Raw genomic sequence first — 26,286 nt, forward strand, 5'->3', positions numbered from 1 at the left:
AAGAAAGCTTTTCCCCAGGACTTTAAAGCCCGTACACAGGACCCTACAGTGGCAGATGCTCGGGGTTTTCCTCAGCCAACCTCACCAGGCAGGTCTTTCCAGCAGCAAAGCTCAGCCAGAGGAGTGAAACCAGGAGCAGCCCTCACACTACAGACCTCTCCTCCTACCCAAGAACGCCACGGGGCTTTGCAGCAGCTTTTTGAAGGTGAGCTGTGAGTGGTGTGAAGTATCCCCACCTGTGAGCATCCCCAGCCCCGGGCCCCGGAGAGCGTGTGCCCACCGCCCCTCCTTGCCTCCTGCCTCCAACTGATCTCCTCGGGGCCAGTAAAGGAGCTGAACAGATGAGGCAGAGACACACGTTGGCCACCCCATTTGGAGCCACCAGCTCGGATTTTAAGCAGACATTTACACGCTCGGAGCGCCTGGCTCGCCGTCGTCCCTAGCAAGGCGCAAAGCCCGGGGTGTTTTAGTAACAGCGCTGGAAATGTCATCGGAAACTTTGAGTGGAGATTAGGAGTTGCCATTTACACCTACGTGAAATGTACCAAATCGACTAAGGCAAGACCCAAATAAGCTGAAAAGCACACATCATGTGGCTTCCTGCTGCTCAAGGTTGCCTCGAGTCCAGCCTGTCCCATCCCAGCATGTGATGTGGTTGGCCCTGGCTGCACCTGCTGCATCCCACAGCATCCCCCGAGCACCAGATCCAGCCACTTTGAACAACCACCTTGGCTTTTTCCTTTGCATTTTCCAAACTTTCCCGAAGCCGCCTGTCTGGGGCAGCACGCGGGAGCTCTTCTTGCGCATTCAGACCTGCTGGATGAGTTTGTTTACCCACACGCCTCAAAGTGTGGAGCGTGAGGCTACAATGGCATTTGAGTAGCGTTGAGTGCTTTCAAGAAGATTACACCCGCTGAAGTAGTAATTAATGTTTGTTTTATTATGTTCTGGGGAATGATCGGCCAACAAGATAATTCAAATAAAGCAGAACATGTTCCGATTGAACACTGTTTAAAGGCTGATTCATTGCAAACTGGCCTGTGCAAAGGACTAATAATTAAGAGAAAAGGCACGAGTAGGAGTATAGTCACCATTTATCTGCCTTTTATGTAATTAAAATGATGGAAATTATGGCTTAATGACTGGAAATCAGATATGCTCTTGAGAGTTTTCTGTATCCCGTTTTCCTACCGAGTGTTGTCTCCAACTGTGTCCTTCCAAACGTATCCCTCCAGCCTTGAGGCACAACTGGATGGCAAAGGAACCTGCGCCACTTGGGGTGAGAAAGCTGGTAGTGATGGTGCCAGCAGCGTTTCTGCCCATCCAAACCCTTGCTCCCAAGGGGATGCACCACCCGGGTAGCGCGGGCTGGGAGCGGAGCTTCTCTCACCAGTCCTCAGCAAATCTGCCTGGCACGGGCGTTGCTTCCAGTGATTAATCCTTTCCTAACGCGTCATTAAATTATATACAGCAAAATAGCTGTGTCACATTATATGGTAAATAAACCTCAGTGCAGGCAGAACATCCAGCAGGCTCAAACCCACTCGGTTCTATTCTGCAGTTGAGCATTGAGCAGCGCAAGGAAGAGCAGCTGCTCTGCTGCAGCGATGGCAGGAGCTGCGCCTGGCAAGCCCTGGTGCTCCTGTGCCAGAGCCCGAGTCGTCACTGACCCGTCTGGCACGGCAGGACTTGAAGAAAAATGCCTTTACTGCCAGAGTGGTGAAGCCCTGGCAGAGGCTGCCCAGGGCAGCGGTGGAGCCTCCATCCCTGGAAGGGGTTAAAAAGCATTTAGATGTGGCGTTGTGGAACATGGTTTCAGTACACGATGGGGGATGATGGGGTTGAGAGCAGCCCTGCAGAGAAGGACTTGGGGTGCTGGGAGATGAGAAGCTCAACGTGAGCCACAACGTGCGCTCACAGCCCAGAAACCAACCGTGTCCTGGGCTGCATCCAAAGCAGTGTGGCCAGCAGGGAGGGAGGGGATTCTGCCCCTCTATTACTCCTCTTGTGAGATCTCATCTGGAGTATTGTGTCCAGTTCTGGAACCTTCAACATAAGAAGGAGATGGAGCTGATCCAGAGGAGGCTACAAAGATGATCTGAGGGCTGGAGCACCTCCTGTACGAGGACAGGCTGAGAGAGTTGGGGTTGTTCAGCCTGGAGAAGAGAAGGCTCAGAGGAGATCTTAGAGTGACCTTCCAGTACCTGAAGGGGCTACAGGAAACCTGGAGAGGGGCTGTTCATAAAGGCTTGTGGGGACAGGACTGGGGGCAATGGGTATAAACTGGAGAGGGGCAGATTTAGACTGGATATTAGGAAGAATTTCTTCACCATGAGAGTGGTGAGGCCCTGGCCCAGGTTGCCCAGGGAAGCTGTGGCTGCCCCATCCCTGGAGGGGTTCCAGGCCAGGTTGGATGGGGCTTGGGCAGCCTGATCCAGTGGGAGGTGTCCCTGCCCATGGCAGGGGGTTGGAACTGGATGATCTTTAAGGTCCCTTCCAACCCAAACTATTCTATGATTCTATGGTTTAGCAGGCACGGTGAGGTTGGGGTGACGGTTGGACTGGATGAGCTTAGAGGTCTTTTCCGACCTCAACAATTCCATGATTCTCTGCCTTGCCATCATTTTTCATTCCTTCATCTTGTTTGCTGACTCTCAGTTCCCCTAAATAAGGAGAGAGAAATTCTCTCCATCACGGAGCGCAGGACCAGCACGGCACAGTCCGCCCGCTCTCCGTGCTCGTACTCAGGGACCTGCAAAGCGAGGTGACCGGTGTCGGTTAAACGATAAGGAAATTGTCCTCCATCTGTTGAAATAAGTTCCGCTGCATTTATTCCTCAGAGTCACTGTACGGGGGTGGAATGTTATTAAGCTCATGGAGGCAGAGCTGGGGTGCCGGCTCGGTGCCAGCACTGCCGGGGACCCTCCTGCCGCCCCGGCACGCCCGTGGCGCTGAGCCGACCCACGCTGGCGCCCACGCCGAGGGGCTGCTGCCCACTCCAGTCCTTGGGAGAGCATCTTCCACAAGATGGAGCTGTGGGCAGAAGATGTACACTGGGAGAACACCGGATTCCGAGCGGCTGTCCAGTCGACGTACAGCGGGCTGTCTGTCCATCTGCTCTCCCGGAAAGCGACGCAGCATGGCCTGTCTGTCTGTCCATCTGTCCGTCTCCCAGGCAAACTGGCTGAGGACCCAGCACAAATCCCTAGATGTGTGCGCGTGTGTCTGGTGACTTCTGCCAACGCTCAAGAGGCACAAAACCTGTGGAGTTTTGGGACGGGGGGGGCTTCACCTTCATCACACAGGATAGCGAGGCTGCCTCAGTTTCCCTTCTTGCACTGTGAGCTGTGGCTGACAGCAGGGACGCCCAGGCTGAGCAAGTTAATCTTTATGTATCGACAGCTCGCTGCTTTGCCGTGTAATCCTGAGAGAGAAATGCAAAACCAAGACAGATTAAAATAAATGCCAATGCCCGAGGAGAAATGTCAGCAGCCGGGGGGGCTGCGGCAGGAGCTGGGGAGCAGGTGCTCCCACGAGGACTCCCACCGCCCCAGCTCGGCTTGCCTATCTCCTCCACCTCCGAAGGACACCTCTCTGCATTACATTGAGCTGGTTTGCACCCACGCTGGAGAGCCCTGGGGAAAAGGTTGGTGCTCAGACTTCCAGCCTCACCGTTCCTTGGGTTTATTTATTCTGATTTTCACTGCAGCGGAGGGGTGGGCAGCTCCACTTAATGTTAGAGTCTTGGGGAGGAAAACAGCGCTGTGCTTCATACTGTTTCCACGATGATAACACATCTCGTTGGATGCTCTTCCCCATCACAAAGTCCGGTAGAACCTTTCTTATAAGTGGGAATTACTTACATTTGCTGTCTTTTTATTCATTACTCAGTGCTTGGGAAAGCAGATCAGTCGGATGGTTTGGTCGCAGCCTGGTGATGCTCCACACAGGTGGGGCCCCGCGGTGGGTGATGATAAGGACCTTTTGGGGTGGTGCTGAGGACGTTTTGGGATGATGCTGAGGACTTTTTGGGGTGATGCTGGCAGCTGATCCGACAGAACGGAGGCAGAAGTCGTCCATCCCTCTGCTCAGCAGCCCCAGGGCTCCCAACATCACCCGGCCCTGGGAGGAGGTAACCTGATCCAGGAAGCCCATCGTGATGTGTGGCTCCTCCAGTGCCACCAGCAGCCCCTGAGCTTCATCAGGACGGCTACAGGAAAGGGACCGGCCTTGCCTACCATCAACACCCCCAAAGCTCCATGCCAAAACACACACAAATGACATGAGGTAGAAAATAGATCAATAAAACATTCAAGGAGTGAAGAGAAAAGGACAAAATAATGAGCATCTCATTTGTTTGCTTCCTTTCGCCTTATAGGCAGGACGACAGGAGAAAAACATCAAATACCTGCTAAAAAGAGACAACTGGAGGGGAAAAAAAATACCCACCTAAATATCAGCCAGACGGTACAGCCAACCAGGCAGAAACCCTCGCGCTTCACCTCTGTGGGCTCAGAGCAGTACCTTTGGCCCTGGGCTCAGCCGGACGATGCCGGGTGCCGGTGGGCGCAGCAGCCGCGCTTCTTTAAAGCCAATATAAACGGAAAGAGGATTTGGAGAGCGAGAGGAGACAGATAAGCGGTGACAGGGAATATGAAAACACAGCCTACTTTTGTCAGTCTGAGGAAATGGGTACGGCGACAGCAGGGATGCAAAGGACACTGCTTTGGCGCGGGATGCTTGTGACGTCCAGGCTGGGGACAGCAGCGCCGGCACCGTGCGGGTGCACCAGAGCCTGGTAGAGCACCACGGGGCCACGCGGAATGTCTTGCTCTCGGCTTCTTAGCAAAGTTTTTGTTCTGTGCAGAAAACAGAGGGAAAACCCTTCAGTTTGAGCCTGAGAGGAGCAGCCAAAGACCTCCTTCGCTGCCCAGCAGCGCCAAGCTCCGTGTCCCAGCCCCAGGACCTCCCAAGGCAGGAGGCGGCACCGTACCCTTGGCAGGGCGTTGGCAAGGACCTGCTGCTTCCATCTCAGAGGTGAGCTTCAGCAGCTCACCGTCTTCCTGATCCATCCCAGGGCCACCCATCAACAGGACGGAGCTGGTGTCCACAGCTGCCCTTGCTGGGACCACAGGGAGCAGGATCTGCCCCCAGCGCATCCCGTCTCCCACCCTGCCCTCCTTCTCTCGCTCTCCCTTGCCTCGCCGCTGATGCACACAGGACTTTATGGAGCAAATGCATCCCGTGTGGTGCTCAGCTCTTCTGGGACAGAGGCTGCTTGCCAGGCGGTGATTAATGAGTGAGGTGAAGACCTTCTCTCCTGCTCCGACGCTCCTGAAATCTGCCTGATCACGCATACTAAATGGAAACAAGATTCAGGGATTATATTCTTTAACGTTCTTTGGATGGGTCTGTGCTGAGGCCCCGGCCGTGATTGCCATCACCAGGTTGAGCTGGATTCGAGGAGAATTTTTATTTGAACAATAGGTCAAATGTGAATTCCCCTCACTCCAGACACGGGATATTAGCTCCGATTTTGGAGGCTTTTAGCCTTCTTGCAGAAAGAGAAGAGAAAGAAAATCTTCACCTTCTAATTATGTCGGTTACAGGCAATCAGACTCGGTCATATTCTGATGACTTTTATTTGACGCTGACTGATTACACGTTAATCACTGCCCCAAGCTTTTCTCTGGTTGTGAGGAAAGAAGTTTTAGACTGTTAAACTGAGCATTGCAGGCTCGGAGACGGCTGCTTGCAGGTCACATCTATCCCTTCTCTCCTCATTCAAGGAGCATTGGCTGGAAGCGGGAATGCCCTAAAGGAAGCAGTGGAATTAGATGGAGCCTCTGCATGGTCAACGCTGGATCCACCTCACACACCTGCACTTGTCCGTGGGCTGTGGCTCAGGGCTGAGCTCCCAGCGTGGGGATGGTGGCCCCATGAACCAGCGTTTGAAACACCCACTGGGAATTCAGTTTCCGAAGAGCAAAGGACAGCTTTGAATATGTTTTAATATCTTTTACCACTCCACGACACTCGTGTAGCTGAGAGTGGAACAAAGCTCACACAGAGGAGCCTGATGCAACCAATAATGACCGAGTAGTATCTTTAAGACACAAAAGTCTACCAGTTCTGAACACAGATGCTGAATACGGCGCTGTAGGAGAGTACAACATTTGAGGCTTGACTGTCCCGCAGCTGTTCACAGTGCATGTGAAAGCTCTATCTTAATGGATTTATTATCTTTTAATACAGCAATAGGTTGGGAACAAGTCCCAGCGTTCAAATATTGTGGTTTTCCGACCTATTGCAGAGCATAGAAAGACTTCCGCTTACTGACTTTGCTTCTCGCCTCCAAGGAGGAAAGGGCACTGCTGGGAGTGGAGCAGCAGATCCACCCATCCTTCTCATCCGCATGAGAAGGTGGGTGCCTGCATCCCTTCCGCCCGTGCCAGGGCACGCGGGGCTGGATGAGCGCCGGCGGCTTTGTAGCGAAACACATCCCGACTCATTTGGGAACTTGAGCAGCCGCTTGTATGGGGTAATTGAAATACAGAATATTGCAGCTCAAATTCCTCGCGCTGTGTTTCAGCGGAGGCCTGGGAGCAGATAATCGCTTCGTTTCACGGGAGAAGCGCTGGCGGGGTCAGGGCTGATGCATTGTAAATCAGTGTCTTGGAAGGAACAGCACCTTGTTTTACTCAGCCTGCTCTTGCCAATTTGAAAATGATGTATGAGTCTGCAGCCGGCTGCTGCTCCGTGGGAGAGCTCATCTTCCCTTTGGCACCCAAACTTCAGCACAAAACGTAAACCGAAACGTGGACTGGCTCTATGGCATCGCTACGCTGGGAACTGAAAGATGAGGTGGAATAGATATGTTTTCTCTCTTTCTTTCTTGCACATGCAGGTACCGGCTGGCCAATATTAGCTCCTCCGAAAAGCCTGCATTAAATGCCTTATCCTGTGGTAAACATTGACTTGGAGACCTGATGCAATACTGAAAGGTTGAGGCCACCGTCAGCTGCCCTCACTTGCATCCCACCCAAAAATAAATGCAGTTTTCCTCAGCCTCCCCTGATTTTTCTTTCTTGGCAGAGCCTCTTTTCCTTCTGCCATGGATAGCTGAGAGCAGCCGAATGGATTTAACAGCCCCTGGAGCTCCATCTGACAGCATTTCCCATGAACTGGCTGCAGCTCTGCTGCCTGGGAAGGGCTGATCCGGGGATGCTGTGACCCCACGGGCAGCAGGGTGGCTCTCACAGGGGACGCAGGCTTTCCCGTGGGTGCTGCCGCAGGCTTGCAAGGCACCCGAGCACAGGGCAAAACTGCAGCCAAGCTGTGCCCGTAGCTCCCTGCCAGAAGAGGATGGCAAACCCGACAGCTCAGGAAGTGCGAGGTTTGGGTTTAACACACACAAAATGTTGCACGGGGCTCAGAATCACAGAATCACCAGGTTGGAAAGGACCCACTGGATCATCGAGTCCAACCATTCCTAACACTCCCTAAACCATGTCCCTCAGCACTTCACCCGTTCCTTAAACCCCTCCAGGGAAGGCGACTCGACCCCCTCCCTGGGCAGCTGTTCCAGTGCCCCATGACTCTTTCTGTGAAGAATTTTTTTCTGATATCCAACCTGAACCTCCCCTGGCGGAGCTTCAGGCGCGTTCGTCTGCCCAGCGGTGCGACCTCACCCAGGGCTGGGTCGGCTCCGCTCCTCGCTTCAGCTGCCTCACGCTGATCCATGCTCAGAAGGCTTTCATCTCTAATTTCACAATTTCTGACATTTCCCTAATTACCTCCGGCTCGTTCCTCCACGCTCGTTTCTCAGGTGAGGCTTCGACCCCTGCCAATCTCATTTGCCTAATGGACGAGGGAAGAGCCCTGCTCTAACAGCGAGCTGGGGGTTAATGCGCTCTCGCCCAGCGTGCGGCATTCGCAGGCGCATCCCGTTCCATCCCTACACTGCAGACCAGGTTTGAGCCCAATAACTTGTGGCTGCACTAATCTTCTCTGTTATTTTGGCTTTTCCTCCAAGCGCTGATAATACCAAGGGAGAAGAAATGCCAAAGAATGAAAGCTGTCCTTATTATGCTACAAAGATGCTACAAAAAAAGCCTACAAAGAGAGCTACAAAGATGATCCGAGGGTTGGAGCACCTTCCCTACAAGGACAGGCTGAGAGAGTTGGGGTTGTTCAGCCTGGAGAAGAGAAGGCTCAGAGGAGATCTTATAGCGACCTTCCAGTACCTGAAGGGGCTACAGGAAAGCTGGAGAGGAACTATTCATAAAGGCTTGTGGGGATGGGATGAGGAGGAACGGGTATGGCCGTTGGTGGGAGGATGGCTACAGAAAACCTCAGACCAGGCAAATATTGCACTCAATTCAATTTGGTATTCAACATAGAGGTGAGCGGCTAACCTCAATCTCAGTGCAGTTGTCCTTGGCCTGGGGCTGTTCATGTCGCTGAACCTGAATGGAGCACAGAGGCGATGCAAACTTGGAAAAGAGGGAAAAATAAAGGACAAATTCTTCTTGTTGTATTTTCCAAGCAGCAAACAATATGGCTAAGCCTGTTTGCTTGGAGCTAAGTGAAAACCCCTGTAAACCTGGAGTACACCTGCCAGCTGCCCAAGGCACCGGGGGTTTTGGAGAGCTTCTTGAGGTCCAGGTTGTGCCTATGTTAATTATTTTGGCCTTTGGTATCACACTGAAATGCAAACCATCCAACAGCTCTGCTGGCTGGGGGTCCATGGCTGGAGCTGCGATGCTGCCCCATGGGACGGCTGGGCTGCATCCTTAGTTTCTACATTTGATTCACAAACTGTTAATGAAGAAACAGCTAAGAATACTTTTCTTTCCTCCATAAATAATTTCAGGACTTCTATCTCTCTCCTTCCTTAGCAGCATCCACCTCCGGGTGCTGACGTTCTGCCCACGGAGCCGTGGCGCGGGAAGGCTGGCAGGGTGGGCAGCCGCTGGCAGGTCCACCACATTGACGGCGTGGTCGCTACCTCTGCTCTGCTTGCAAGGGACTGGCGGCAACCTGGCAGATCTAGAGCAAAGGGGTGAGTTAGTGAGGTGAGAAAACGCGTAGGCTGGAAAAAAGACCTGCGAGGTCCTTCTCCTCCCACCCACCAGCCGGGTCCAGCCGCCAAAGGGAGATACGAGCTATGTATGCGAGCACACGAGAATGAGCTTTTTACTGTCAGAGGCAAAAAAAAAATAATAATAAAAAAAAAAGAAGGTAAAAGACATTAAAACCATCCCCTAGAGTGAGAATTTAATCATGAACTCTTGCTGGTGGAGGCAAAGCATAAACCAATAAATAGAAGAAATAAGTCTGATAAACTCTGCAAGGATGTGGAACAAGTTACCTGTGCATAGGAGTACGTGGGATGACGAAAGGCTTTAGAAGTCCCTATGCAGGAGGAAGATCATGGGTAGTAATAAACCAGGTGCTTAGCATGGTTTTAGGGGAGATTTAGGCTTCAGGTGTGACGATGCTCTCGCCCTTCCCCGTGGTGGAGTAGACCTAGGAAAAACAGACTTTGCTTGCAGGGAAAACACAGCAAGGGTTGTTTGAAGGAGAGTTTCAGCGAGGAGCCCAAGAGAGAGGGGGCTGCTGCAGCAACAGCGGCTTCTTCTTCCCAGCCTGGGGGTTGGAGGTGCTGCCAGGGTCCAGGTGGATCCCGCAGTGGGGCAGGAATGGGGCTCCATCAATTCAATCTGACTCGTAATAAGTGCAAACCACTCCTCACTGGAGGGCAATGACTGCAGCCAACGTCAGTGAAGAGTCTAGGACAGCTCTTTATGGCCAACTCTCAGCAGGACACATCCAGCTCTCCATGGGGACAGATTTACACAGGGAAACCCAAACCCTAACCCTCCCCATATTCTAACCCCAAGCTGTAATCCTAACCCTCCTCACGTGGAGTTGCTCCTATGGAGACCTGGACGTGTAGAGTTGTCCTGCGGAGCGTTGTCTGCCACGGAGAGCTGGCTGAGGACGGTTGGCTGTGGGGAGTTGTCCCTTGCCATCTGCAGCCGGTGGCTGCACGTTGCCATCCTCGGCAGCGGCTTGGCGAGGGCTGGAGGGCGAGACCTTATAATAACCAGCCCTGCTCTAAAAGTAATGTCAAGCACTTTTGGTTATCTGCAGCTGGGAACACACCCAGCTCCAGATATTCCGGTCTGTGTAATTGAATTATTTAGGGGCTGGCATGGCGTGATGAAATAGGCTTTCTTCCTATTTTTAGGTTTCCATCTACAGGGCTGGAAATTACAGCCATTAAAATGTTCTATTAGTAATGATATATAAAGGGGAAAAAACTGATCAGACTTTTCTAGTGCACATAGAGCATTAGGATATCATTAATTTTAATGACAGAGCCCAAATTTACAGAGCTATTATAATCACAGTTGAAGTTTCTGAAAAAAAAAAAGAGAATAATTCTAAATTATTGCTAATGAGTGAAAAAAATATTTAAATCATATTTAACGGCCCTTACCCTGATATTGGCTGTTGCCATGAGCTAACGGCCTTGGCCGGTGTTTGTCCCCTGGTGCTGACAAACACCTATAGACTCCGAGGGGTGTCCGGGAGGATCCATAAGAAGCATTTCTGGAGGTGAAGAGGCTGCGCTTCTCCAGGGGTGGTTTTAACCCCACCACTCCCAGCCCCTGGCATGGGATTTCGGGCTGTTGTGGTGAACGCTGGCATCGTCCCAGTGTTTGAAGACACGCGCTAGGTTTACCTGGGAGATGGTGTCCCTCTCCTCTCCTTTCACAGCATCCAAAGTGGTTTCCAAGCCCCTCAAGCTGCTGAGCAAAAAGTATGATTACCAGCCCTGCCTGCTCTAAAGTGTTAGCAATTAAAGCCCCTTGGAGGAGCGGAGATTTTGATCTTGGTTTTCTTTTAAAAAAATAAATGACTAAAGAGCAAAGTCCTTCGCCAAAGCAGATGGGGGAAAAAAGAAACTGGAGAGGAGAAATCCCTGCAACCGGCGGCTGCGGCAGCTGCTTTCTGCCCTCTCCTCTTGCCTTCCAGCCACAGCGAGCGAGCCAGCGGCACGGAAGACGGGCTGCGACACCCAGGAAAGCAGCTGGGGTCTCCCCCTGTGCCCGGCAAGTGGACCAAACGCTGCCCTGTATTTATCAAGACATGCCTGCAATAACCCAGCCGGCATCCACTGAGCGGCATCGCACTTCAGCCACAGCCCGAGGCTCTTCGGAGCAGGGCTTGAACAAGGGACGATTTACTGCCTGGCCCTTGAAAGCTTCGGTCATCTCTAAGCCACCAAACCCTCGACTTCCTCGTGTAAAATGCTGTTTGATCCCAATCCGCTACAAAGTCTGCCGCGTGAGGCCAGGTCCCTCGCCTGCGTGCTGTGCTTCGTTCTGTCGAGACCATGTAGAGCTGGAGGAGAATCTCAAACAAACACCAGCCAATATTGGCAGACACGTTTTGAGCTGTGCTAACCTGGGGGTGTAATTTCTCTCCGTTACTAAACCCGTGTATCGTTACCTAACTGGGGCCAAGGCATGGATACCTCTCCCAGTCACCGGCCATGCCATGCCGGGGGGTTCAGCTCAGCCCCCTCCCTCCTGCTTCGGAAAAACCTGTGTGGTTTCCACTCAATTGAAAGGATTGGCTCAGAATTCCACGAAAGCCCAAGTCTGGGAGGGAAAGGTGCACATGGGACACTCCTGGCTGGGTTCAGGGGTCAGGGGGGTGATGGGGCTGCAGCAGGGCATGGGCATCATGGGGTCCAAGACCTTACCCATCACCCTGCGAGGCGCAGAGGGCAAACGCGCTTTCTTGCCAAGTACGCAGCTACAGAAGAATCTGCTCTGTTTTCAGCTCTGTTTTCCCAGGGCTTTGCGCTCTTGTTGGTGCCTCGCAACCTGCAGAAACACCCTTGTTCAGAGGAGGGCTTCCCGACAAGGACCTTGTTTTGTGGGAACACGTTCTTCATTGCACGACGACTACAGCGAAGAGTTGACTGAACGGTAGACTCAGGTGTGGTTAGACCCTGTGCGGGGACGCTGCCCAGGAAGATGTCACCGACGAGCCCTGCTTACTGTCGGGGGCACTGCTGGCGAGCTGCCTCTCCTGCTCCTGGTGCTGCTGCATCAGCTATGCCGGCAGCTGGCGGCTTAACAGCCCGCTGTGCCCTCTAACGGGAAAAGGCGTACTCGTGGCAAGGCTGATATTCCGGAAAAAAAGAGGCTTTCTTGGTGCCCCATAGCCACTACCAGACCTGTCCTCCCAGGGGCTGGATGTGCTGCGGTGCCAGCGTGGAGCATCATATAAGCCCTGTAGAGGAGGTACCCACTGCTTCCTGCTGCCTGTACCTGGGTCTTGCCCTACGCTCAACACTGCAGCCGGTTTCCTAAAGGGGGAAGGCACCCATGGGCATCTTCCACTTGCCCTTTGGGCCCCTCTGCCCATGCGATTTAATTTCTTTATGCTATGGAGCAAACCCTGTGGAAATGAGCAGCGGGGCATGTAGCTCCTCGGAGACGTGGCAGCAAAGCCGATACAGGCTTTGATTATGGTGACCGTGAGTCTGCTTTAACCCCAAGTCTCACAACGCAGCAGTGTGCTTGCCAGGTATGGGAGAGAAGGAATATGGGAAAGGGACATTAAATGGACACATGTCTCTAAGGAAAAGCCCTACCAGCAGAATCTCCCCCTCCTCCAGCTTGCTGGATGCTCTCCCAAAACCCTGTGAAACATCTCCAAGCAGAATACCATTGGCTCATAATAGTCCACGCAACATTAAAACTATTTTCCAGATACCTGATATTTAAGACTTTGCAATAAAAGGGTCAAAAACTTTTCAAATTCATTAGGTCGCTGCCTCAAAAGAGCTGCTTCATTAAGTGCTGCGGAGATGGCTGATAACGGGAGGTGAAGCAGAGGGCCCCAGAGATTGGATGCACACACAGTGCTGATAAATGGCTTCTCTGTGGCTATTCCAGAGCCAGCAAGGGGAAAAATGCCTTCCCATGGTTGAACAAATCCGGAGTTGAGTGTGAAAACTCAAGAACTGGCTTGGCCGGAATAAAACATTGCTGCTTCAGCCTTGCAGGGAACAATGTGACCTCTGGGAGAGGAGCTGTGAGCAAGCACACCAGCAGCACAGAGGCAGCTTCTGGGGACCCAAAATCCCTTTGCTTTTGCTTGGTGTGGCCCGAGGGATCCCCAAACGCCCAAATGTCCCCCCACACACCCACCCTTGCCGGGGGGATTCGGTCCTTTGGCTGCCGCCACCAAGCAGAAGGTGAGGAGCAATCACTACTCACAGCCCCCATGGGAATATCTCCCTTTTTTCCAAGGTGCCGTTAAAGCAGCAGCCCTCATTGCCGCCTCTGGATTTGATAACTGCGACCTTAGCGTGGGAGATTGGGCGATGGCTGAAGGGTGGCCACACTGCCCATCCTCCCTCTGGTGGGTTTAAATAATCCTGCGGTAGATCCAACCTCTCCAACAGGCAGAGAGGAGCCATGGCCTTGGGTTCTGCATCCCCGAAGAGCTTCCTCTTAATTCAGCTTGGTCAGCTTTGGCTGCAGATCCGCCGCGCGCAGCCTGTAACGGCACAAAACCACCAGCCCCTTCCTGATGGATAAGAGGGAGGATGAAGACAGACGGCTTTCTCTGACCAAGGTAATAGAGTCAGCAATTCCACTTGGCTAAGCACATGGTTTTGATGATGTCCCCACACAGCGCTGAGCAAAACGCGCCGACGGCAGAAGATGTATAATGCTATCTGTGTAACAGTCTATTTTCTAAATGGAAGCTTGCTATTTAAGAAGAAAGCACTTTAACACTTTGGAAAATATGAAGGTCCCCAAAGCTGAATTTTTGAGTGCTCATTTCACAGCTTACAAAAAAAAAAAAAGCCGAGTTCATTACCGAGCGTCAGCGAGCACCCGGTGGCACCCGTCCAAGCAGCACTCAGCGTGCGCATAACTAAGCGGAGCCACAGTCCCAGCACAGTCAGAGGCATCGCTCACGTCCTAAAAGTTAAGCATCAGCTTCACCGAGTTTTTAAACATTAAACTTTTCGTTTTTATGTTTTAACATCAAGACCGGCACCGGATTCGCTTCTAGACTCACCCTGACCCTGTGAGGCAGCCGTGGCCGGGGGTCCTGCCGTCTCCTGGAGCTCTCCTGTGGAGTCCCAGCTCTGCCTTCGGCATTCTCCATCCTTGTCCTCCTTTCACAACGCCAAGGTGCTTTTTGGTTTCTGGAAAGCAAAGGCTGAGAAAGACACCCCATTGCCTATCCTTCACAAGGAGCTTCTCTCGCTGCCCCCCTGCTCACCCTTAGGCAGCGATTCATTGAATAAACGGCTTTTAGTGGAAAGGCAGGGGCAAAGATGAGGTTGTGAGGGATGAACCTGGGGGAGCAGCTGCCTCTCAGAAAGCGAGGCCTCCCCAGCGGGCGGTGGGAGCAATCAGAGAGAGAAACCTTCCCTGCCAATGCTCAGCATCCCTGGACACCGGAGCCCGAGCAGCCCAGCAGCGGGAATGACGGGAGGGGTTCTCGGGAAGTCGGTAGGACTTGGGGGCGACTCCTCACAACCAACAGCTGGCAGAGGGCACTTGCAAATGCCAGCTTTTGAGCTGCCCAAAGGAAAGGCTTTTTAGCCAGGTTTTCACTCATTTCGCACTGTCTGCATTTGTCCCTCTGAGTCAGAACACATCTCCTCGGCACCCTTCCCTGCGGTGCTGAGTGACCTCTCAGCAGTGCTGGCATCCTCGGTGTCCTTGTCAGGGAAAGAACACGTTTGTCTCCTGTTCTTGCCCTTGTCTCTGCTGAAATTCTGCTTAAAGCAGCCTCGGATGAAGCAGGCGCTGCAGACTCTGCTGGCTCATCCTTTCCTGCCTCTCCTTGCAGCTTTGGGACCGCAGCCCGAGCCGCAGCAGTCGAGCACAGCATCCAAACGCTTGGTCCAAAGCCACCCCGGTTTGTGTGTGGGAGCCAGCGAGCACCACGATACCTGTAAATACGGGCTGAGCTTCACCAAAGCTGTCCGCTTGATCAGATATATGTAGCAGTTCCGGGACGAGGTGAATAATGAAAATCTCATGCATATTTCATTTTTATAAATCACATAATTCATATCTATTCACAAATATTTGCTTTGCCTTATAAACCAGATGAATAATTTACAGAAATCGGCAGCAAATATTTTAAAGAAAATAGGAAATTCATTGACTACATTAATCATCAAATATTATTCAACTTATATTGGTTGAGGCTGCTGACAGATAAATTCTCATGTTATGAGAAGAGCTGGAGGAACAGGTGACATTTCCCATATTAAAACACGAGATGAAACTCGTTTCTTCCCGCAATGAAGTTATTTTCACGCTTCCCTGCTCAGGCCAGGCAGAAGACCCACGGATGGCTCCAAGAGCCCCTTCCTGCTTGGCTGTGTTGGGGAGACCCTAAAGGGCTCCTGGAGCTCACCCTCAGCTCCAGCATCTGCTCACCTCGGGCGATGAAGTCCATACTCTGGGCAGGCATCCCATCGAGAAGCTTCTTTCTGTACCGTCTCCTCTCACCACCTGATGTTCCACCTTCTAAAGCAGACGCTTCTCCCACCTGCTTTGACAATAAGCACTAAATGTACTGTTAAGTTTTCTAATTTTACAATAATACCCTCAATTATTTAGCTTTTAAAAAAAAAATCAGCTGCTTAAACAGAGCATTAAGCGGCTGCGTTAATCCACCTGTGTTTGGATGATAAAGTGATTAATCTGACGTATTTGAACACTGCAGTGGTTGGGTGATGAGTGCCTCGATGGAGATGGGAGCTTTGCTGAGCCGTGCCCTGCAAAGGGATGGCAGGGGTGGCCACGGCATCCCACGTCCTCCCAAAAAGCTCACCTCGGCCTCTCCAGATGTTCATCAATCAGCGTCATCGTGGGGGCTTGCATGCTTTTCATTTCCCTTACTTGTGCCGGTTTCTGGAATCATAGAATCACTAGGTTGGAAAAGACCCATTGGATCATCCAGTCCAAGAGGAGGGAGGCTGCCTTTCCCCCACATTTAACAGCAGTTTGAGGTTTCTGCTCTGCAGCCCCAAATTCCTGGGCTGGAAAAAACCGTATTGCACCTCTGGTTGACCTCAGCTGTTTGGTCCCAGGAACGTCTCCTAGGGATGGAAGCAGGAGGACAGGGCTGGAGGCACTTCACATCAACACATCCCATCCATGCCGGAGCCACTTCTGAACACGAAAGCCCCCGGCAGGCACGGAGCGGGAGTGTGGGTCCGATGGGACATTGTCAGCTCACATTTTTTGCAACACAAATATTGAAGCACAGAGCCAGCGCCTGCAAACTCGCAAGTGGAAGTGCAGAGAAACCCGGGTGATGGAGCTGCAGAGGTGAAGACACAGCGATGACAGCAGGAAAGGCAGAGAGAGCCAAATCCGTTGCCTCGGAGGTGGCATCGTCACTCGGATAGGGAACTCAGACAGCTGGGACGCTTGGCCACCCGTGCACTGGAAATCAGCTTTGGCAGTTTTCTGCACAGGAAACTGGGGTTAATGGTGCAAGAAGTCAGGTCTGCCGTGGTCTCCTCTTCCTCTGGGATTTGCAGAGGGCTCAGAGGGTCTGCATAGCTGCTCTGGGGGGGATACAGACAGGCATGAGACAAAGAGAGGCTGGAGGATGCTAAACAAACCAAACACAGCTTTTTTTTGGGACCACGGCAGCCTGAGTCAAGCTGGAATCAGGCATCAGTGTCAGGCTTTGCGATGCGTCCCCGTGGAGCGGGGCTGAGGTTAATGCACGAGGCGTTCCCGCGTGCTGGATCCCACAACACAAAGCGAGCAAAACTTGATGTTTCTTTTTAGCATTCCTGCCATTTGCGGCGTGGCTCCTGAACTGGCCATCTGTAACGCCTGTAGGCCTGTTAAGAGGGAAATACAATTTCATAGTCACAGATAAGAGAGCAGACAGACCAATTCCTCCCTGCGAAACGGGTGGAGAAAAAAAAACAGTGCTGAACTGTGATGGAAAAGGGTTTTGTTCTCTTGGTTTGTCGAGCTGCAGGTGCTGCCACCAAGTTTTCTGGTCATGTTCTCATTAAAAAAGATGAATTCATGGGTGAAGAGCTAAGAGAGCCGGTGGGGCAGCCCCTGATGTATGGGAATATTTTGAGGCGGTGCGCTGAGCATCCCCCGGCAGCCAGCCTGCCCCACTAAAAGACCACCGGCTGTGGGGCTGTTTTCTCCCTCCGGCACCTCTGGGGTTTGAGATGGGAGTGTTTCTGCCTGGGAGGGTCGTGGTTCCCCAGCGCAGCCTGTTTTGGCAGCGGCACGGAGCGCGCAGCAGGGAGTCGAGGGGACTCTTACCGTACAAGATGACACGCCGCGCGAGGCTGTAAGAAGAGAGGTTTGTCAAAATATTTAGCAGCAGAGTTAAATTGAAACCATTGCAGCCGCAGATGGGGAGTTCTGCACAAAGGCTCTCAAAGAAAAGCAAATATTCATAAAAAAACTGCTGCCATACTGGCCCAGGAATGGGCAAACCCATTTCCCTGAGCACTTGTCTGGCCCTGACCCAAAGCAGTCACTCTCCTGAGATGCGCAGGCACAGAAACACATCCATTCCTTCGGGTCAAGCAGACATCGAAGCAGCTTATGGACAAGGCTGCATGGACTGCGATGGGTTTGGTGTTTCCTCGCATGCATGGGACACCTCTAGCTTCTCTTGGCCCCACTGGCAAAGGGCATCGCTGATAATGACCACAGTGGACAGGGCAGTGGGTGATGCAGGTGCGAAGCGGAGAAAGCAGAGCCAGCCAGGAAAGGTTGAGAAAACAGCAGGGACATGGCCGAGAGGGCTGCCAGGATGGTAGGAGAGCACTGTTCCCCATGACTTTTCTGAGAAGACCAGGACCAGAGTCATCCCAAGGCTCCTCTGCGCTCCTCAAGCCTGCACACAGCAGCTCTGCGCCGGAGAGCCCTGCATTATTTATAGCCTGTTATCATCCCCCAGGTATTATTTGTGTAACCATTAGTTTCTGTAAAGTGTATGAAAGAAGCTGTAAAATATCAAATATCTCCTCACTTCAGTTGAGAGCTGATTATTTTCCTGCTTGATTTACCAAGCTCCAACTCAACAACTTTGCGGCTGTTGGTAGTGGAAGAGCGCGAGCACCTTGGAGCACTGTCAGCCCTCGTTCAGTCCCCCAGGGCAATGCCTCGGCTCCTTGTCTCAAGTGAAGATCACAGAATCACGGAATCATTAAGGTTGGAAAAGACCTCTAAGCTCATCCAGTTCAACCATCAGCCAAACCCCATGGTTCACAGAATCACAGAATCACCAGGTCAGAAAGGACCCACTGGATCATCGAGTCCAACCATTCCTAACACTCCCTAAACCATGTCCCTCAGCACTTCATCCACCCATTCCTTAAACACCTCCAGGGAAGGCGACTCCACCCCCTCCCTGGGCAGCTGTTCCAGTGCCCCATGACTCTTTCCGTGAAGAATTTTTTTCTGATATCCAACCTGAACCTCCCCTGGCGGAGCTTCAGGCCATTCCCTCTTGTCCTGTCCTCTGTCACTTGGGAGAAGAGGCCAAGTGACAGGGGACAGGTTCCTGCTAAACCACTTCCCAAAGTGCCACATCTACCCACGTTTTGAATCCCTCCAGGGACGGAGACTCCACCACTGCCCTGGGCAGCCTCTTCCAGGGCTTCACTACTCTGCCAGTAAAGAAATTTTCCCTTATACCCAATCTAAACCTCCCCTGGTGCAACTTGAGGCCATTCCCTCTTGCCCCATTGCTTGGTATTTGGGAGAAGAGCCCAGCACCCACCTCATCACAACCTCCTTTCAGGCAGTTGTAGAGACCGATGAGGTCTCCCCTCAGCCTCCTCTTCTCCAGACTAAACAGCCCGAGGTCCTTCAGCTGCTACTGCTAAGACTTGTGCTCTGGACCCTTCACCAACAGCGTGGGATCCAAACACCGTTGCAGTAGAGGAGAGCACTGGATTCTGGCTGCCGTGCTGACAGCTTTTGTCCTGGCAGGAGGAGCTCTTGACTGGAAAGTGGTGGCTCTTCTCCGGATAAATACGTTTTTGAAAAAATGATTTATTCGGTGGTATAATGAATTCAGTGCCTTTTAAATGTGACAGTGGGTAAAATTCATCGGCCTTCCGCAGGCTTAAATGTCATCTGTAAAGATCAGGCTTTCTCTTCCCTCCTCTGTACTTTAATGTACTGTTTGGTTTTAGGGGGGTTTGGGGCAGCAGAACTGTGGGAACACGGCACCCTCACGTGCTCATACCCCAATGCACTGCCCAAGGCCAATGGAGGGGAAGAGAAATGAGGGGAAAAGGGGTTGAGGTGAGGAAAGTCTAGGACAGGCTGAGAGAGCTGGAGTTGATCAGCCTGGAGAAGGCTCTGGGGAGACGCTTCCAGCATGAAAAGGGCTCCATGAAAGCTGGGGAGGGGTTCTGTCAGGGATTAGAAGGATAGGATGAAGGGGAATGGATTTAAGCTGAAAAAGGGGAGATTGAGATGAGATCTTAGGAAAAAATGTTTTGCTGTGTGGGTGGGGAGGCCCTGGCCCAGGTTGCCCAGAGCAGTGGTGGCTGCCCCATCCCTGGAGGGGTTCCAGGCCAGGTTGGATGGGGCTTGGAGCCCCTGATCCGGTGGGAGGTGTCCCTGCCCATGGCAGGGGTGGAACTGGATGGACTGACAAGCTCCTTCCAACCCAAACCATTCCATGATTCTATGATTCTGTGAAAGCAGAACCCAGAGAGCTCCTCAGGTTCCCCAAGAGACAGATGCCTCGTAGGGGTTTCCTGATGACGCTAACGTATTCCTTTCCATGCCCAAGTCAGCAAAACCGAACTGAATTACATTTCAATGTAAAATTACAGCCAACAAAAAAATAAAGTCGAAACGACAAAGTGGACTAGAAAATAGCCCTCAAACTCACTTAGTGCCAACAAGACAAGAGGCTCCGACAAAGCTTGAGAAATTACTTGAGAAAACCAGCACTTTAGAAACCAAATAAACAACTGCTTCAAAGACACAAAAAAAATGACCCCCAGCGAGCTCGTATTGATTGCAGGCACTGAACCAAACGCAACGCGCACGCCCTCGCATCAGCAGTGCCTGCTCTACACTCACTGTCCTCCACGACTTCACCACCACCAGGGTCCTCCTCCGGTCCCGTCCCTCAGGCTGTCACAAAAAGGGAAGAGCAAACCAACAGCGCTCCGTGCTCCTCCAATCCTTTCCACCCACAAGCTCTGGGATAGAAGTGCTTAGGGACATGGTTTAGGGAGTGTTAGGAATGGTTGGACTCGATGATCCAATGGGTCCTTTCCAACCTTGTGATTCTGTGAAATAAAAGGTCTTTACCTGCAGCAAATTCATCGCAGAAAGTCTCCTCCGTCCACTGAGCTGGTGGCACCAGGGGGACCCATTGGATTTCTGGAGGTGAAGAGTGCTGGGAGAAGCAGAAGGTGGAACAAAGGGTGACACGGCCGGGGAGCCTTGGAACCGCATCTGAAACCCGGGTAGCGTGGGCCAGGACAAAGTGGTTAATAAGGGAATTACATGAAGGGACAACCAGGTGTTGCAGGTGAAGCCAATTTGGTGGGGTTAGGGGAGAGCCTGAGGAGCGAGGCTGCTGGGAATACAGAAAATAATATGATGAATAGTACAAACCCTCAATTTCCAGCTTTGATTTAGTGCCTGATGCGAGACACACAGATCAACACTTGCCTCATCTCCCAAAAAGTGATGGGTACCTCTGTTGCCCGGCTGAGGAGCTGCCCTGCCAAAAGCAGCGGCTGGCACCCAGTAATGAGCAAGAGAAAAAAAACCCCACTGTTTTCCTTTTGGATTATGGAACCAACTGTAGTGAAAACTTCACGTTTAATATGCATGACCTGCTCCATGCACTCCACTCTAATAAATTGGTGGAACATCTTGCGCAGCTAAATCATCAGGGGGTGGAAGAAACAGAAGGGACGAGTTACAAATGCAAGGGGGAAAAAAAAAATACTAAACCAGGCACATAAAATAGAAAGCAATTTTCTTATCTTGGCTAATAGATTTTAAATGGGAAATCTGATCATGGACAAGGACCAAGAATATGAACATTCTGCATTTTGCTGGAGCCCTACCTGGATCCGTAAGGGGAGAGCAAAGAGTGATGCATGTTCTCCGGGACGTGATCAAGGGTGTGAGCCTTTATTAGCTGTTACATTAAAAATGTGCTGCCTAACATGATGTTTTTAGCGCTCTCGTTTAAAGGTGCGTTGTAGCTTTGCCGCTTCCTAATTACCTTGTATGTTCTGCATAATTTTTGTTTTTAATTTCAGAGGGGAAAACACCGTAAACTTGCTAATTAATTACATTTTAACCCCGGCGTATCTGCTGAAGCACGCGCTCTGCCGTGCAGCCGCTCCTCGCCGCAGCACTCTGCGGGAATCGCCCTCCGAGCCTCTCCAACAGAGCGGCTGGGTTGGCGGGGGACTTCACCGAAACCCCTGGAAAACAAAGGAAGGAGGGAACGAAGAGCTGGGCGGCCCGATTTTCAGCTACATCAGCAGCTGCTCATCAAGTTTGGCCCCTCATGGCATAGTTCCTAGCCATGGTAGAGGCGCCCCGGGTGCAGAACCCACTGAGGAGGGGACACTACCTGGTGATTGATGGACTTCATCTTCCAAATGCCCGGGAGCTGCTGAAGAGAAAATGTTTAAGAGACTCTAAAGCAGTGAGAAGTACCACCGGCAGCGGAGAAGGGGGAAATAATAACACAAAAAGGCCAAAAGGAAGAGGAAGAAGATGACGCTGACAAAAAACAACTGCCGGCTCCTAGGCTGGATGGCCAATCCCACCATCCTGAGTCTCCTTGCTGAAGCTTCCAGAAACCACCGCGGGTTTTCACAGCCAGCCCTTTTCCCTCTGCGCCTCTTAATTTGCCTCCTACCGCCTCCTTTCTTGTTGAAAATGCCCAGCTCAGGTTTACCTGATTCCAACCAATCCGTGTCCTGTAATCTTCTTGGTGAAAGGCAGGGAAATGGGATGAATCAAGGTGGACAAAAGCCCAGATGAAAAGACAGGCAGGAGGGGGATTATCTCCTTGGCATATCGAGCTGGGACTTATTTTGCCCTTTGTTTTTATGAATCATTCAAGTTTCCATCAACTTAAAAAACAAACAGGCGAATGTAAACATTCGGATTTTTAGAGGTGGCGATAAACTGATGCGAAAGTAAAGAGGGGTTTAATTTCCTTCCCTTTAATTCCTGGTGAACACACGTTAACGAGAGGTGAGGGAGCTCCACGCAAGGAGGGAGGGGAGTAGGAGCACAGCCCCACGGCCACCATCCCCACCCCACCAGAAAGGTCTGAGGGGTTCATCCAGGTGACCCCTGAGAGGTGTGGGGTGAGAGTAACGCCTGGATTTAGACAGCAGAGGGGCCAGGGTGGTTCAGGGCTGCGTGGTGCAGCCACAATCTCGAGGTACATCCCTCGGGGGAGCCCCTGGGACCATGGCTGGTCCCTCCCGGTGCACACCTTGCTGCGCCGTGTGCTGCCAGAGCCCCACTAAGCTGTTTACACCCCTCGCGCTCCATCAATCATTTTTTCATAGAGTTGGAAGATTATAGCTTCTTATACACTACCTCCAGTCCAGCTTGTCATGGGAAAACTCTGGGGAGAAATTCGCAGAGATGTATTAAAGCCATCTAACACTTTCTCCATGGCAACTGGGACCGGTGCAAATCCCATCAGCCCTGCCTGGAGCAGGATGAGAGCTCCTCCGCAGTTCTTCCAGGCGCCCAGATAATGGCAGAGAGAGGGAAAACGTCTTCATTAGCTCGAGATGCCTCCCAACTATAACACACAATAACACTTGATTAACGCTGAAGCATTTATCACTTATGAAATACGTTTGTCTGAGGCTCCTCAGCAACTCGCGCTTGCCCTGGCCTTTTCCTAGCTCATCTCATCTTGCACGTTAAGACACACAGACACATATCCGAGTGCCTGAGCAGAGAGGAAAGAGAAGCGATGCGATGGGCAGAATGCCATCGCAGCATCTTGCAGGACACTACTAAATCGCCTGGGAAAGATCAAATGAGAGCACATTTATAATAACAACGCATAATGAATAACACTGGTATTAATTTTAAAATCAGTCTTGCTGTGTGTGTTGTCCCTTCCCCAGCGTGGTCGGGAGCCTCCAGACAAAGTGGGAGAGAGACCTCCTGCTGCAAGAAGATTTCGAGTGTTTAATACCAGAAGTTACAACCACAGCGTACGCTGGAGGGTCTTTAAAAATAGCTCCAGGTCTGTGTGTGCAGAGACGATGCTGCCAGTGAGGGGGATGCCCTACATTTCCCAGCTTGCTTAATCCCTCGGAGTGATAACAAAATCCTTGCACATCCTCCCGGATAGGTGAGCTCCCTGTTCTGTCTGGGAGAAGAACCTGTCCCTGTAATTAAGGGTTTCTCCCATTCCAGCAGCCATCTCTCCCTGCCGCAGGGCTGTTTTGGGCCAGCACAGTGAATTCCCTGGAGTGGGGCACCTCTTGGGGTGCAGTGGCCGGATGGGTGCTGCACTGGAGCTGTGTTTAGCTGTGGTGGTGACCTGGTCTCCACAGGGAACTGTGCCGAGCTGGGTGACAACCCTGCTGTGCCACCGGATTGGCCGTGCCTCTTGCACAGAGCCAAGGGGGCACGGGTGTGAAGAGCAGGGCTTTTGCTGGTGCTATCCAGCCAAAAAATTCGCTCTCCAGGGAAAAACAGTTGCTTGAACCACTGGAGTGAAGGGAAAAACAGTTGCTTGAACCACTGGAGTGAATCTGCGATTTTATATCAACCTACCACCAAACTGCGAGGGAGCCAAACCCTTTGAAGTCTACCGTGCCCAATCCATTATTAATCACCGTAAATCTGGTATAATCTCAACAAGCATATTCCGTTCCCTGCAAACGGACTGGTGCCAACGCGCCCTGATAAATCCTGTGTCGGGGCGGCTCTCGTGGGTTCCCTTCAGGCAGCATTTCCCAGCAGAGATATTTAAACAATAACAGTCTCTATTTGGTGCAGTCGCTTTTGTTTTAGAAGACTACGGTCTAACAGATTTAGGGCTTACAGAAAGCCTTGGATTTATGGCATGCTCTCTTCCCAATGGTTGGGGTTTTTTTTGTTTCTAATAGTCCCTGTGAGGCCTTAAAATGTCTCTATTTGGGATCCTAACTTCATGCCAAAGCAAGAAAATTCTGCTCTTCTTCCTACCCAAAACTTTGGGGCAAATTCTGACCGTTCTACTGAAAAGGAGCATTGCTAAAAGAGCTGCGGAGCATCGTATCATCACAGACGAGGAGGGAGCTGCTGATCGCTCTAGAGAGAGCGGGGATGCTCCGTGGAAAGAGAGAGAAGGAACACGCACGCGTGAGGAGCGCTCTTCACTGGGCAAGGACTTTCACAGGCCAATACTTGTCAGAGTCGCTGTAAATCAGTGAATTACCTCCTGCTACCGCTCTGGAGCAGACCTTGAGGAGGGAGACAAGGTTTTACGAATCTTTCCACTGCAACGGGTTTTTCTTGCAGCCTACAAGGAAAATGTTTGCTGACCACTGCTCGGGAGGAAAGGCGATGCTGCTGGTAAGGCTGTAGAAATGGCCCATGATACCAAGAACCTTCATGATGAAAGCTGAAGGGTGCCTACAGGAAAGCTGGGGAGGGGCTCTTGATCGGGGAGGGCAGGGACAGGGTGAGGTGGAACAGTTTTAAGCTGAAGAGGGGAGATTGAGATGAGATCTTAGGGAGAAATGTTTTGCTGTGAGGGTGGGGAGGCCCTGGCCCAGGTTGCCCAGAGCAGTGGTGGCTGCCCCATCCCTGGAGGGGTTCCAGGCCAGGTTGGATGGGGCTCGGAGCCCCTGAGCCAGTGGGAGGTGTCCCTGCCCATGGCAGCATGGGACTGGATGGACTGCGAAGCTCCTTCCAACCCAAACCATTCCATGATTCTATGACTCTGGCAACTCCAAAAATACCCGCTAGGATAAGTATTTTGTTGCAGGCTGTCACACATTTGCTTGGCTGCAGTCAAACGTGGTGGCTGCCTGCAGTGGCGAAGGATGCCCAAAGGCAAGACTTGGCTTTTGGGTGGACCGGTTGCCTGCAGGCAAGAGAGGCCAAACCAGCCAAAAAAACCCCATAGCAAGAACAAGCAAAACATACACCAGTCAGAAAGAATTAAACACAACAGCAATAAAACTAACCTCAAATTGTTCAGGGAGATGCACGAGTGAAGGAGGTTTCCACCATGAGCTGCTACCCAATGCTGCATACAAACAAGAATAGCGTATATAAACAATTGCTGGAGATTTATCAATTCTTACTTAGCTTGCAGTCGATACCAGACAGCCTCCCGATTCGTGTGGGCACCTGGCGATGTTTGTTTTGAGCAGAACTATTCCCCCAGAGGAAGCTCCAAGGTTTGACAGAGACTCTGATGTTTCCCAGACGCGTGAAGCATTCGCAGCTCCACGTGTATCAGCCTCTGTCACGCAGATGTCAGCACCAGGACCCCTTTTCTCTATGCTGGCAAACAGTGACACCAGACAGCTCTGGGCAGCTCGGATGGGATTCCTAGAACATCAATCCCTACGGGCACAGCCGCCAGTCCCAGGGATGCTCAGCCTCAGTACAACCCTTGGGGCCGGCTGCCAGCCTGGGTCTTACAGAAGGATTGAATCACTCTGATGCAAACCTCTCCTGCCCCGCTCAGGGTGTCTCGGTCGCAGAGCCCGAGCGGTGCTTGCAGCAGGGACAGCATCAGCCCTTGACTGAGGATGCTCGCCGGGTGCCTCCTCGATGCGAGTACAAACAACCCGGAGAAGGAGCTGTGAAGGCTGTTAGTCCAAACGACAGCTTGTTTTCTCTCTCGCTGACAAACGAGACAGAGCTCCAAAAGCAATTTAGTCTGGGAATAAACATCCAAGTACCCACTGCTAAGGCTGAGGCACTAAATGAGCTCAGCAGAGGGAGGCTGCAGCGAGCGCAGCTTCCAGGCACTTGGTTTTCACTTGATTTCCTCAGCTGGCAGCTCGCAGCGGTCCCAACACTCTCCAAGAGGAGCAGCCATTTCCTACTCATGCCAAGGACTCTGGCCAGAAAACTCTTTTTTTTCCCTCCCCTGGCGCTGCTCATTAATTTTGTTTGTTTGTTTTCTTTTCTTTTTTGGTAAAAAAAAACGCCTTTTTTTTTCCCCCCTCTAATTTGGATGTGA

At 51.8% G+C, this 26,286-nt stretch overlaps 3 long non-coding RNA genes across 3 annotated transcripts; all 3 read right to left on the reverse strand.

The window, feature by feature from the left end:
• Positions 1-7,568: 7,568 nt before the first annotated feature.
• Positions 7,569-12,105, reverse strand: LOC128854256 (uncharacterized). Its single transcript, XR_008453250.1, has 3 exons — positions 10,508-12,105; positions 9,374-9,531; positions 7,569-9,051 (listed from the first exon to the last, which is right to left on the reverse strand). It is a non-coding gene; the product is annotated as an uncharacterized LOC128854256 (long non-coding RNA).
• Positions 12,106-14,168: 2,063 nt separating this feature from the next.
• Positions 14,169-20,227, reverse strand: LOC128854272 (uncharacterized). The gene is made up of 3 exons (XR_008453271.1): positions 15,901-20,227; positions 15,504-15,615; positions 14,169-15,007 (listed from the first exon to the last, which is right to left on the reverse strand). It is a non-coding gene; the product is annotated as an uncharacterized LOC128854272 (long non-coding RNA).
• A 599-nt stretch (positions 20,228-20,826) lies between these two features.
• On the reverse strand, positions 20,827-25,704 carry LOC128854273 (uncharacterized). Its single transcript, XR_008453272.1, has 3 exons — positions 25,277-25,704; positions 22,674-22,884; positions 20,827-21,535 (listed from the first exon to the last, which is right to left on the reverse strand). It is a non-coding gene; the product is annotated as an uncharacterized LOC128854273 (long non-coding RNA).
• Between the last annotated feature and the right edge of the window lie 582 nt (positions 25,705-26,286).

The sequence above is a fragment of the Cuculus canorus genome, chromosome 21 (assembly GCF_017976375.1).
Source record: "Cuculus canorus isolate bCucCan1 chromosome 21, bCucCan1.pri, whole genome shotgun sequence".
Taxonomy (NCBI): Eukaryota; Metazoa; Chordata; class Aves; order Cuculiformes; family Cuculidae; genus Cuculus; species Cuculus canorus.